Raw genomic sequence first — 12,944 nt, 5'->3', positions numbered from 1 at the left:
TGGAATTACTGGATCATACGGCATTTTTACTCTTGATCATCAAGACACTTACCAGTTTGTGAATTAACAGTGATGAAGGCTCCGTGGAGCCTGGGCCTGGTCCCACCTTCCTCGCTTGGATTGCCTGCCAGCCCTGCGGGGTCTCAGAGGTTGGACAGCATGTGAGAGAGGGAGGGAGAGTAGCTGAGACGAGGCAGTGGTTGCTGCCTGTGTTCATGGTCATCGCCATCACAAAAGTGACACTCCATGTATCGAGTATTTTCTCTGTGCTTGTGCCCCTCCCTTTTTCCCTTTTGGTTTGGGAAGTATAGGCTTAATTCTGTGCCATATCAAAGAAGTCAGGAGTGACATGAGTTTCCAAGCTGGCTCAGTTTGATTGGTGACAGAGATGGGATTTGAACTCAGGTCCATCTGACTTCAGAGGCTGAGCTCTTAGATTCTGCAGTTTTGTGTCTTCTCCACTTTTTGCCATTGCAGAAACTGACTGAAGCTGACGAGAAAACCTCTTCCCTCCGTTTGCTTTCCTTTCATAGAGAAGGAGCGTAGACTGTGCATCTCTATTCCCTCCACGCTCCCCATTCATTAATTGAAACAGGCCTACTGGGTGTAAAGAGGTGAAGGGAGGGAAACAATTCATAAATTAAAAATACAAAAAAAATTGCCATAGATGGTGACAGGTGCTGTGACACAGAATGACATAGGTGGACGTGGGGCTAGGGGATAGTCTCTGTGAGGACAAAGCAGTTGTCATAAGCCTAGAGGATGAGAAGGAGCCAGTTGCTTGGAGAGCGGTCCAGAGGGGGAGGTATTAGTATGGCTGACTTACTTGACTTTTCAGTGCCTCATTTTCTTCATCTGTAAAATGAGGATAATGGTAGTACAGAACTTAAAGGTAAGATTATAAAGATTTAATGAACTCAATGTAAAATGCTCACATCACTGCCTGGCAAGTGATAAGCACTTCGTAAGTGTTAGCTATCATTGCTGTGGTGCCAGAGGGTTCTTTGAATTCCCAGGGACTGCATTTTTCCTTGATGGCTCTCTCTGATTCTAGTTCCTGGGTCATTGGTGGCACAAGCTGTCTGTGTTCCTCCCTCTCTCAGCCTGTGTCTTGAAACTCAGCCCTTCACTGGCTTTCATCAAAACAAACAAACCGGGATGCCTGGGTGGCTCAGTTGGTTAAGCGGCTCCCTTCAGCTCAGGTCATGATCCTAGGGTCCTGGGATCGAGTCCCGCATCGGGCTCCTTGCTCCATGGCGAGCCTGTTTCCCCTCCTCCCCTCTCTCTGCCTGCCTGCCTCTCTGCTTGCCTGTACTCTCTCTTTCTCTCTGACAAATAAATAAAATCTTAAAAAAAAAAAAACCAACAAAAAAAGCCCCACAAGCAAACAAATGAACAATAAGCAAAAGCATATTAATAAATGATAAAAACAATTTCATTCTTCTGAAGCATTCATAAATGTTTTTTAAAGATTTTATTTATTTGAAAGAGAGAGAGAGCGCCAGAGAGAGGAGGGTCAGAAGAAGCAGCAGACTCCCCGCTGAGCAGAGAGACTGATGTGGGACTTGATCTCAGGACCCTGGGGTCATGACCTGAGCCAAACGAAGATGCTTAACTAACTGAGCCACACAAGCACCTTCATTCATCAATGTTTAAAGTCCACTTCACTGAAGACTTGGAGGTCACAAAGGGGAGTGCCGTTAGCCCGCAGAGGTCCATCATCTTGTGAGTTTCCTCCTCCTTTCCCGTGTCTCCCTCTCTAGAGCAAGACTTTCTTTTCCCATCTCATGCATAGAGTTTAGCTTCTTTCTGTGGCTTGAGCATGGCATAAATGCTCCTTCTGTGCACCCAGAACACATTGCAATATTTTTCCTGAACAGAGGTGGTGCTGTTACTAAGAAACCTGGTTTTGTTAGTCTCAGTCTTGCAATGCTGTTGTGACAAAGATCTCTGAGATCTCAGTGGCTTAAAACAAGAAAGATTGATTTTTTTTCCCATCCTGTTGTCTTTTGTGGGTTTGGGTGATTTTTTTTTTTTTCTTTTGGGTGTAGCTGACTCTCAATGTTACATTAGTTTCAGGTATACAATGTAGTGATTTCCCATCTCTATACATTATGCCGTGTGTAGGTACCACATGTCAGCATGCAACACTATTAGAATGTCATTGACTATATCATCTAAGATGGGGGTTTTGGTGACTTTTTAGGGCAGACCCCTGCAGATAATGCTCAGTGTTGCACTCCTTCTCTACGTGTGCTGCCAAAAGTCCTTGCAGCAGGGTAAGAGTGTAGTGGAATTGAGCCCTGCCAATTTAATACCTCCACTCCAAAATGACACTCACTTCCTCTGGTATTTCATTGGTGAGAGCAAGGTGTATGTCTCTATCTAACGATGAGGCATAGAGAAGTACAAGCCTTGCTTGTGTCCCAAAGTAGAGGGAAATCGGACATTGGTGAACCATGTTCATGTCTGGTGAAAAGGCAATCTGGACTTCATTACCTTGAGACAAAGTGAGGGGCTGGCAGAGCAGGATCAGAATCTAGAACTCTGGCCGTCCATTTAGGGACCCTTCCCCCGGGAGACAGCACTACCAGAAGGGAAACTAAATACCTATGGAGAGCTTGTGTTCTGAGATCAACTCCACCCAGACTATGCCATGTGGAAGCAAGGAGAGAAACTCCCACCTTCCCACCTTCAGTGTGGTTTCATTTTGTAAACTGGACACAATGAAGGTACAATGATTCTGAGTTCCTTTTTGGGGGAACATTTCATCTCCATTGAGCTAAATATTTGTAGGGTACAGTAAAATGCCTCCATGTCATGTAAAACATCAACGCTCAGTATATTTTCACAAGAGAATTGACACGTTTGGCTTTTGTGCAAAATATTATCAGCAGCTGACTTTGAGACAAATTATCAATGCAATCACTCAGATCAGGCGTGACCAACAGTTAGGTTCTATTAAATCTTTGTGCAATGAGTAGATGAATAAACTCTATTCTCCCACAAGCCCTGTTGCACATATTCATTCAACAACAAATATTGAATGCCAATGTGATACATGATTACCTTGGGGGTTCCTAGGGGAACATCCTTCCCAGCATTCATACCATAGGTAATGACCTTGCACATTCAACCTTGGGCTCGCTCATGTGGCTTGTTTAGTCTGAGGGAACTTCAATGAAGACGATGCAAACAGAGGCTTGATAAACATTTATGCACTGGGGCTGATGTTACCAGCATGGAGGGAGACGTCGTCCAGCCTTTTTAGGACGAAAGACCACAGGGAGAGAGCAGCTCAGTTATCAAGACCATCCCAGCTGAATCCACCCTCCAGTTCATCCTCGAGATGAGTGATCCCAGGAGAATGGCAGCAGAATGACAGAAACCATAGCATTGTGAGATGGAGAAAATTCTTAGCATAGGTCAGTGGTCAGCAAGCCTTTCCCAGAAAAAGAGCCAGATAGCAAATATTTGAGGCTTTCATACAGTTTCTCTCGTGGTGACTCAACTCTGCCATTACAGCCTGAAAGCAGCCAACGGAGATATATAGTGAAATAGTAATGGTCGTCTTCCAAGAAAACTTTATTCCCAAAACCGGATGGCAAGATGTATTTGGCCCATGGACCAGAGTTTACTGGCCCTGTTTTAGGCCGCTAAGTTTGGGACAGTTTGTTTTGCTGCGGTAAATACCGGAAATAACCTGCCATCTTCTTCTTCTCCCAGGTGTCCTCCTTCCTGGGAACATTCCACTGCTATGACTTCATTCCTGATGACTCCCTGGGGTGGAATGCCCTCATTTCTCAGGCCTGGCCCTAGGAAAATTAGAAAGTCAGCAGCGTGTGTTTTTAGCTTTCCTGTTGAAAGGTTCTAAGGGGGCTTAGAGGAAATGGCTGGGGAAGGTGCCAGGTCCTAAGTTCCAAATGAGTGGAGGAGACTCTCTTTCTGCCCTGGGGCCCCCAGGCTCCATGAGGTCTGAGCAAAACGACTTCAAGCTGCATAAGAGACAGTTGAAAGTAGTGTAATGGAAGTGTCCTAGCCTGATGGTCTCGTTATGTCATTAGAAAGACTCAGCTGTCCCCTTAAAACGGTGGCTTCTGACCCACAATCCGCACATTGATCAGAAGCCCTCAGATTTCCTGGCATTTCTACCAGAATTTCTAGAACTCTAAGTAATGGTATTCAAAAATCAGAATTATTGCATAAGGAAGGGTTAATCATCAAGGAAATCGAGAAGCTGCCCTGTTATTATTTCTGTTCTAGTTTGGCAGTATATCTGGGGATAAGAGTGCTGATTCTGGATTCAGGCTGCCTAGAAGCAAATCCTGCCTCCCATTCACTTAATGACTACATGACCTTGGGCAAATCATTTAATACTCTAAGCCCAAGTTAACTCAGTTATAAAATGGTGATAATAATAGCATTTACCTTTATGATTTTTGTGATGATTAAATGATATCATCCATGTAAAATATTTGTCACAGTGCCTGGCATATACTAAATATTCAGGAAATGGTAGCTGCTTTTATAATTTTTAACAAGATTTTATTTATTTTTTTGACAGCGATCACAAGTAGGCAGAGAGGTAGGCAGAGAGAGAGAGGGGGAAGCAGGCTCCCCGCCAAGCAGAGAGCCCAACTGGGGGCTCCATCCCAGGACCCTGAGATCACGACCCAAGCTTAAGGCAGAGGCTTAACCCACTGAGCCACCCAGGGGCCCCTGCTTTTATAATTATTAACCCACTGTCAATCAGTGCAGCAGTTTCTGAATTCTGTAGATTTTTATAGAATATTTATTTTATTTCCTCAAGTGCTCTCACCTCCCTAACTCATTTATTTGCCTTAAAAAAATTGGGGACTAGGTAACTCAGTAACAATCTCAACTTAAGGGGGAGGTAAGTGAGTTTGAGGTGTTATATATTCTTCTATTGTCCCAGTTATCTTTATTCTTGGCCAGAGAAGTGGTAAGAGACAAGTATCTTTGTCCCCATCATTGTTCCCTATCCTCAGTTTACAGGTCTGGAAGAAAGGCAGGGGTGTGGCAAGTACAAGAAATAATTATCATTTAAGTGTTGCGGGACAATTTCCCAAGAAGTATATTGAGAAGATTTCCATGAAACAAGTCACTGGGAAGTTCTCTTTGGGTCGACAGCTGTGTGGAAGGGAAGGAAGCCGGAGCAGGCGGAGGGAAGAGTTGGAATGTGATTCCGATGCAACAAAAAATCTTGGTTGTCCCACCAACTGACCAGTCACGAGATGTAGGCCACCCCCAGTAAGGACTGTGACCTGGGACAAGGCTGTCGTCTTTGGCTGAGAACAGGTTTCAGGACAGACTCAACTGTGAGCTTTCAGCTGTCGCCCCTCTGTGCTGAAGATTTTGGGGTGATGTGGGTCTCCGACACATCAATGTCCACAACATATACCTTCTACTGTGTGCTAGGCAGAGTGCTATGGACCATTGTGTCCATCACTTTATTCAAACATTACAAAAAACATGCGGAATAACTCATGAAGGCAGCTATGATACGCTTCATGCCTCTTATGTCTGGAGGTCTTCAAGCTCATAGTTCATGTAATTTTTTTAACAGCTCATCAAAGTTGGAATTGTTTTGTGCATCTAGTGGCAGAAAAAGTTCAGAAGAGAAAATTGGGAGTTCAGAAAAGCCAAGTTAGTGCTCAGTACACGGACCCAGCTCTGTTTCATAACAGCTGGCTCCTGTCCCAGTGGGCAGCACTGACCCATTTTCCAGATGAGGAACTTGATAGTGAGTGAGATTGAATGACTTTCCTCAAGTTCAGAGATAGTCGAGGGCAGACTTGGGGCTTGAACTCAGGTCTGTGGGGTGCTATCAGGTACCAGGCTGCTCTGGAGGAATGAGAAAGTTGTATATCGGGAAAAAGGAGCAAGACCATAACATAGTGGGGAAAAGGCAGCTGAGATGCAGCACAAGTTCTCTTGAACTCTGTTAACTTCATCCCTTGCTGCTTCAAAGGTTTTCGGATGCTTCCTGACAGCGACAGTTTATGGTCCTTGAGCATTTCATTAGGGCTGCTGAGGCGGCTTTAGGAAACCACCTTTCTGTTTTGCTCCTCCCTTCTCCCCCCTCTACTCCTGTATCAGCCCCTAGGACCTGGCCACGACTTTGAGGAGGTGGTGGGGAGACGCTAGAAATCTTATACCTGGGAATATTGAAATTACCAATGAAGTCTGGTGCTTTTGGCTGTGCAGTTTGCTGTGCCGGCTTTCAGTGGGAAGCCACTAGATGGCGCTCACCCTCCATTCCTAAGGTTTCCGTTGCCAGAGGGGCTTGGTCCCCTCCCTCCCTTCTTTCTTGTCCTTATTAACAGTATTAATAGCAAATAGTTATTGGGAAGTTACTGTGTGCCCAGTAAGTTACTCTCCTAAGTTCTTTACATAAATTATCTCGTTTAGTACTTACCATAACCCTTTCAAGTAGGTATTGTTATTCCTAATTGACAAACAAGGATAAGCGACTTTACTGGTAACAAGCTGGTGCTTGCTGATGGGTGAGCCAGCGACTGAAATCAGGTTGTCTGACTTAGAACTCTGACCTCCATCTCCTACTAGCTCCCCGGTCATTATATAATCATGACAACCGAGTGTTTACTGTGTGCCACAGTGTGCTAAGTGGTTTGTAAAGTCCGCTTCATTTAAAACTCAAAATTTTCTGTCTCTGTCTCTCTCTCTCCTTCTCACACCCTCAGACACAAAATTATGTGAGTTGATGGATGTGTTAATGAACTTGTTGGGGACAATCCTTTCACAATATGTATGTATACAAATGATCCTATCATATGCTTTAAATATCTTGTCAATTACAACCCAGATTAAAAGAATTCCATAGGACCTTGTGAGAAGAGCACTACCATTCTCCTTCATTTAAAATCCAAGACAATGAAACACAAAATCATATGATTTCACTTATATGTGAAATCTAAAAAGTAAAGCTCATAGATACGGGTAACAGATTGGTGACTGTCAGAGGCAGGGGGTAGAAAGTGGGAGAAATAGAGAAAGAGGGTCAGAAGGTATGAAATTCCAGCTGTGAAATAAATAAGTCCTGGGGATATAATGTACATACAGCATGGTGACTACAGTTAATAATACAGTATTGCATATTGGAAGTTGCTAAGAGAGTGGATCTTAAATGTTCTCATCACAAGAAAAAAAATTTGTAACCATGTATGTGACAGATGTTAAGTTGACTTATTATGGTGATCATTTCTCAATATATACAAATAAATATGCCTTTTTTATATTTTACTTTTTTAAAAAAGATTTTATTTATTTATTTGCAGAGAGAGAGAGATCACAAGTAGGCAAAGAGAGAGGGGGAAGCAGGCTCCCCCCTGAGCAGAGAGCCTGATGTGGGGCCTGATCCCAGGACCCTGGCATCACGACCCAAGCTGAAGGCAGAGGCCCAACCCACTGAGTCACCCAGGCACCCCTTATTTTAAAATTTTATTTATTTATTTATTTATTTATTTATTTATTTATTTTAGAGAGAGAGAATGTGCAAGCCCTGGTGGAGAAGGAGGGGCAGAGGGAGAGGAAGGGAGAGAAAGAATCCCCAAGCAGACTCTCCGCTGAGTGGGGAATTGCTGGGCTTGATCCCAGGACCCTGAGATCATGACCTGAGCCAAAATCAAGAATTGGGCACTTAACAGACTGAGCCACCCAGGTGTCCCACATATATATACACTTTTATTGAAGTATAGTTGATATATAACTTTATATTAGTTTCAGGTGTACAACACAGTGAGTTGACAAGTCTATATGTCATGCTATGCAGTTACCATCTGTCACCATACAATGCTGTTATAATACCATTGACTATTAAGTATTGATTTATTACATTGTACACCTGTAACTAATATAATGTTATATATCAATTATAGCTCATTAAAAACATTAAAAAAAAAAGTGAGAAGATTGGGGGATAGAAAGGCTATCTAATTGCCAAGTTACAGCTAATCAGTGAAGGGACCCAGATTAGAATTCAGATTTCCTAGGCTGTGAATCCCAAGAAGGTCTACCCTCTGAGGGATCCCCAAAAATGAGAATATTAGAGGACTTGGATTCCGGAGTCATCTCAAGATTCTCTCTGTATGTACCTTCTACCTCTTCTCAGTGGGCTTACTCTACTGGGAGGCAGCCCAGGCTTTGAGTCAAATTTAGGTTTAAATCTTGGCTCCACTGTTTTCTGGCTGTGTGTGACTTCTCTGCCTTTTTTGCTGCCTTGGTTGTCAACATGCAGAAATTATGGTCCCAGTACTGTCGTGTTACTGTGAGCTCACAGGCCAGGCAGGGAAAGGGCATTCAAGAAAAGGTGTTTCCTTCTCCTCTCTCTCAGAGTCTCCATGGCTGAAGGAGGCCCAGGAGGAGCACTGGGCATCACTTTTCTTAAGTGGGTCAGGGGCCATTTAAGGTTGATGCCACCTTTTCTGGAGATGCTGAGAGAAGCAATCTCCATGTCTCTTTCCTTTTCTAGTCCAGCATCTGCCAATAGAACTTTTTGCAGTGATGGAAATGTTCTGTAACTGTACTGTCCAATATGGTAGCCAAGAGTCACTTGCGGCTTTTGAGTACTTGAAATGTGGCTTATGAGACCGAGGAGCTAAATTTTAAATTTTACTTGATTTTAATTACTTTAAATTGAAGTAGCCAATGTAGTTATTGACTATTTTATTAGAGAGCAGATCTCCAGATGGTTCAGTGTTCACTGCTGTCTCCTCAGAGCCTGGATAGCATGTGCCCTTGGAAAGGGCTGGATAAATATGTTTCAAATGAATGAATGTACCAGTAGGCTTATGCATGTAGGAAGCCTTGGGGTCTGTGCTAGCCAGAGATGTGGTAGAGAAAGGAGAAGAGGAGACAATCAGATTTGTAGACATGATCCAAGAGAGGAAGTCAGTTTGAAACAAAAGACCATGGACTATGTCCGGGGTAATGTAGCAAGTTAAGGAACACTTGTCACCACCCCAGTTTGTTGTATTTTATTTTTCCTTCAGTGGTTAAGTATCAACTCTTAAAGTGGGAAGGAAATTGGGCTTGATGGCAAGGACCCCAAGAAAGGTAGGAGCTGGAAAGGCTTTACCACTCATTACACAAGCAAGAGGGAGAGAGAGAGAAAGCACCCAGGAGGTAGACCAGAAGTCAGGAAGATGGCAGGGCTCTTGGGTTTGTGTCAGAGGGAAGGGAACAAAGATGTCACCCTAGGAAGTTAACAGTCTGGAGGCTCAATTAGGCCACTAGGTATAAACTCACTTATATTCATAATCTCTACTTTTGAGTTAAAATCAGAGATCTGAGAAGAATACTGGCTCTTTCCATTTTCCTACGAAGTCTCTTCCCTCTTTCCTGTGGACCTAGTGTAAATTTTTCATCATTGTCATTATCATCATTATCATGATTCATTGAGCATATACCGAATGAATGAATTATATCATTTAATCCTTCAACAGAACTCTGAGGGAGATGATCTTAGGTCACATTTACTGAGCATTTATTATGTACCAAACATTCTAACTCTTTAAATGTTCATAACCTCCTCACTCTCCATGGGCAGCTGCAATCATCATCACCACCACCATCATCATCACTCAATTTACAAACGAGGATGCTGTGAATAGATGGGTTGAATAACTTGCCCAAGATTATATAGCTAGTAGGCAGCAAAGCCAAGGTTTAAATCCTGGGCGACTGGGCTCTAGAAATTATATAATACTGTCAGGTTCTGAGAGTTACCATATGTGTGTTGACTCTTAATCTTCATAGTAACCCTATGAGATGGAGACTGTAATTATCAGACCCATTTTATAGGTGAGGAAACTGAGGTTTAACAAGGTTAGGTAGCGTGTCTCCAATTATACAGGTAGTTAGGACTGGATCCAGGATTTGAACCCAGGCAGTTGGGCTTCAGTAGTCACCCTCAAAAAGCACCAGGGTGGAAATACCGAGTTGAAGAGTGTCCTCCCATTTATGTCCTTCCCAGAACCCCAGAATGTGATCTTTTTGGAAATAGAGTTGTTACAGATGTAATTGGTCAAGATGAGGTTATAGTGGAGGAGCGTGGGCCCTTCATGCAGTGTGACTGCTGTCCTTTTATGTAAGGAGAGGAGAAGAGACACACAGATGTGCAGGGATATATGTGAAGGTGGAGGCAAACATCTGGGTGACAGATCCGCGAGCAGAGGAATGGCAACAGTTGCTGGGAGAAGAATGCTGCCCTACAGGTTTCAGAGGGATCATGGCCTTGCTGATGCCTTGATTTCAGACCTCTAGGCTCCAGAACCAGGCAAGAACAGCTCATCAGCACAAAGAAGCCTAAACCTTTCAGTCTTCCCAAGAGCTAACGTTGAGGACATGTCTTGTGGATGGCAGGGGAAGAGGCATGCGAATAGAAGAGGCAGCCTAACTGCCTCCTTCAATGACTTCATCTTTCTTACACGAGCAGTACGGCTGACGGCTGCTTGGCTCTGCGCCTGCCCTTAACACACCTGTTAAGGTTCTTGCTCTGGAGGTAGATAGACCCAGATTGACACCAGGCTCCTAGTCTTACCTGGCGACTTTAAACAAATTCCTCAATGTCTCCAAGCCTCAGTTTTCCCCTCTGCAGATGATGATGACAATACTCTTTAACTTGAGTGCTGCTGCGAGGATTAAATGAGATACTACAAAGAATGTCCGTGAATGTCCATATTAAGCCCTCACTGAATCGTGGTTGTTTTTCTTCTGGGAGCTGGCAGAGAGACCGAGGAAAGACAAGGCCTCTGGGCTACATGGTTTATGTTCTGGGGCTGGACTCAGTGATCAGAGTGTTGAACCTACAGTCTCCAAGGTCTTTTGCAGTTCCACAATCCACCCCTCTTTTTGGCCCTTTGCAGATTAAAGAGCTGTAATCAAGGAAGGATTTTGCTGTATTCTTTTCTTCCCTAATCCAGTAGGTGGCAATAAGCCTCCATCATTGTTCTTTAACCAGCTTTTTCTCTTTGGCCCTCGTTCAGGCTGTGCTGTGGAAGGGGCCACTGGGAAGGGTTGAAACAATTCAGACTGAGAGGCCTCCTTAGGGAAGCATGAGGCCCCCCTCAAGGCACGAACAGGTCTTCATCTCCATCCCAGAGGGACTTCCCTAGAGCTTTTCTGGAGATTTTTATGCCCAACACAGCAACCACAGATACAAAATTTATATTTGTAACAAGAGACCTTCTATTTTGTTACCAGAAAGAGGGTAAATTATCTTCCAGCGGACTCCCAGTCCTAATGGTTAAGAAGTAAACCCCACCTTACTCGCAAGGCATCGGTGGATAAGCGGGGACTACTCTAATAGAAATAAGAGCTGGGGGCGCCTGGGTGGCTCAGTGGGTTAAAGCCTCTGCCTTCAGCTCAGATCATGGTCTCAGGGTCCTGGGATCCAGCCCCACATCTGGCTCTCTGCTCAGCGGGGAGCCTGCTTCCCGCCCCACCCCCGACCTGCCTCTCTGCCTTCTTGTGATCTCGCTGTCAAATAAAAAAAAAAAGAAAGAAAGAAAAATAAGAGCTGACACTCAGTCCTCGCTATGTTTACCAGGTCATATGCTACGTTACACGCATTATTTCATATAATCCTCCTTACAATTCTAAGGAGAGGGTACTATTGTCACCATTTCACAAATGAACAAAGGAAAGAGTGGAAAGGTCAATACACTGGTCCAAAGCCATGCCGCTGCTAAATGTGTGACTGATCTAGAATTATAACTCAAGCCAGTAGGACTCCAAGCCTGAGAGCTTAACCACAACAGCTTAAGTTCTCCCCGAGAGTTGTATGAATTTCTGGTATGTATGCCATTTTAAAACATTTGCCTGTAATTATAATACACTTTTGAGTAAATCACTTTTAGGCTTAAATTAATAATTATTAATAATTCAGGACCATTTCTTCCCCAGTGTTTAGTCTCTTCTCTTGGTATCTCTATTAATTTCCTGTGGTGGCCATAGGTGCCACAAACTAGATGGTTTAAAACAACAGAAACTTGTTTTCTCCCAGTTCTGGAGACTAGAAGTAGAAAATTGCGGCATTAGCAGGGCTCTGCTCCCTCTGAGACCTGTAGGGAAGAATCCTTCTTCACTTTTTCTCGCTTCTGGTGGTTTGCTGGTAATCCTTGACGTTCCTCAGTTTGTAGCTGCACATTTCCATTGTCTGCTTCTGTCTTCACCAAGCATTCTGCCCACATGTGTCTGTGTTTTCTCTTCTTACAAAAGCACGGGTCATAAATAAAGGATATTGGATAAAGGGCCCACCCCACTCTAGTATGATTTCATCTTAACTCATTACATCTGCAATGATCCTCTCTCCATATAAGGTTACATTCTAAGGCACTGGGGTCAGGACTTCAACATCTTTTTTTGGGAGAGTGGAACACAATTTAACCTGTAAGAGCATCTCCTAAGGCATGTGGGTTCCAGAACAAAAGTGCCAGGGTTCCAATCCTGGCTCTGTCACATAAGCTGGGTGACTTAGAACAAATCACTTAGACTGAACCTCACTTTTCTTCTCTGTCAGGCAGGAGAATCTCATGGGAATGTGTCATTATATGTGTCATTAATACATCCTCAGCACCCACCTAGAATGATGTTGTAGTAGAAATACTGGTGTCCCTCCCAGGTCCCTCTTTACCAGCTGGTGCCCCCATTCCCATCCGCTGTTAACAGCTTACCCCAGTGACCTTCTATGGAGGCTGATCCTCAGCTATAGGACCACCTTGTTGGAGATGGCTGGGACATTGATCTCTCCTCCCTGGTTCACTGACCAAGGCTACGCTTCATCTCAGACTTTATCTCGGCTCTTTCCTAACGTTTACTACCGTGTCAGTCCTTCCTGAGAGCATGGCCTTAAAGCATCATATGCATCTGAAGCCCCGCCCCATGTTCCGCTTCTCAGGGAC

This window comes from Lontra canadensis, unplaced genomic scaffold (assembly GCF_010015895.1).
Source record: "Lontra canadensis isolate GAN:19392208 unplaced genomic scaffold, GSC_riverotter_1.0 scaffold115, whole genome shotgun sequence".
Classification (NCBI taxonomy): domain Eukaryota; kingdom Metazoa; phylum Chordata; class Mammalia; order Carnivora; family Mustelidae; genus Lontra; species Lontra canadensis.
The sequence above is the reverse complement of the archived record's forward strand: the minus strand, read 5'-3'. Positions refer to the sequence as shown.